Source organism: Artibeus jamaicensis, unplaced genomic scaffold, assembly GCF_021234435.1.
Source record: "Artibeus jamaicensis isolate MK-2021 breed Jamaican fruit bat unplaced genomic scaffold, CSHL_Jam_final contig_387, whole genome shotgun sequence".
Taxonomy (NCBI): domain Eukaryota; kingdom Metazoa; phylum Chordata; class Mammalia; order Chiroptera; family Phyllostomidae; genus Artibeus; species Artibeus jamaicensis.
Window position 1 is genome coordinate 13,216,143 of NW_026521812.1, and position 1,301 is coordinate 13,217,443.

Sequence of the window (1,301 nt, forward strand, 5' to 3'; positions counted from 1 at the left end):
TAGAAAGTCTAAGTCCACACATTTGTTAATTGCATTAATTCTGCTGCCTATTTAAGGCAAAATGAGCTTGGAGATTTGTGCATGAGCCCCTTCTGTTATAGACACCGAAAACAAGGATAACTCAAAGGAGGAGTCTTCCAGAGTCACTCAGTCAGTGCTCTCTGGACTCTATTGATCCCTCAGAGACTGCTTTCTTTAAAAAAAAATGAATAGACCTAAAAGAATTTTGTCCTGGAATTGAAAGAGCACCTAAATTCATGGTAAGTTTCTATGGAAGAAAAACAATTATTTTTTTAAATATATTTTATCGATTATGCCATTACAGTTGTTCTATTCCCCCTTCATTCCCCTCCACCCTGCACACCCTCTCCCCCACCATTCCCCCCTTTAGTTTATGTAGTTTATGACCACGTGTCTCAAGTTCATTAGATTCTATATTTCCCCTACTATTCTTGCCCTCCCCCCATCTATTTTCTACCTACCATCTATGCTACTTATTTTCTGTACCTTCTCCCCCCTTCTCCTTCTCCCACTCCCCTGTTGCTAACCCTCCATGAAAAACAATTATTTTTAATATATGTTTGTCTAAATCATGTGCCTAGTAGGGACTCCTTTAAAAGCAAAGCACTTAGTTTTTCAGTCCCCACCCCCCACCATGGCTTCCATGAAAAAGCTTATGGCAAGGTGGGCAAGGTGGGCAAAAAAGGAGCAGATTTTGAAGTTCACCCTTGACTGCACCCACCCTGTAGAAGATGGAATCATGGATGTGGCCAGTGTCAAGCAGTCCCTTCGGGAGAGACTCGAAGTAAACAGAAAAGCTGGGAACTTGGCAGAGGGGTTGTAACTATTGAAAGAAGCAAGAGTGAGATCACTTTAATTACTGAGGTGCTTTTTTTCCAGAAAGTATTTGAAATATCTCACCAAAAAATATTTGAGGAAGAGTAACGTATGTGACTGGTTGCAAGGAGTTGCTAACAGCAAACAGAGTTATGAACTGTGTTACTTCCAGATAAACCAGGGTGAAGAAGAGGAAGATGATGATTAAAACTCATTTATCTAACACATTTTGTATGAGTTCTTGAATAAAACCTAGGTGCTAAATAAACAAATAAATAAGCAAATAAATAGATAAAATCAAAGCACTGAAAATTTAGGTCTCCACTTGTCCCCTTTGGTAAGAATTAGGGAACACATGCAGTCTCTGTTGTGGTTAGCTGTGACAGAAAACACAGAAGCATTTTTTTTGGTTCTCTAAAGGAACTTTTAAAACCTCGAGCAAATTCCTTAAGCCAAATTACTAA

At 39.0% G+C, this 1,301-nt stretch overlaps 1 pseudogene; it reads left to right on the forward strand.

Moving 5' to 3' along the window:
• The first annotated feature begins 655 nt into the window (after nucleotides 1–655).
• LOC119044982 (60S ribosomal protein L22-like) lies at nucleotides 656–1,045 on the forward strand (annotated as a pseudogene).
• The last annotated feature ends 256 nt before the right edge of the window (nucleotides 1,046–1,301 follow it).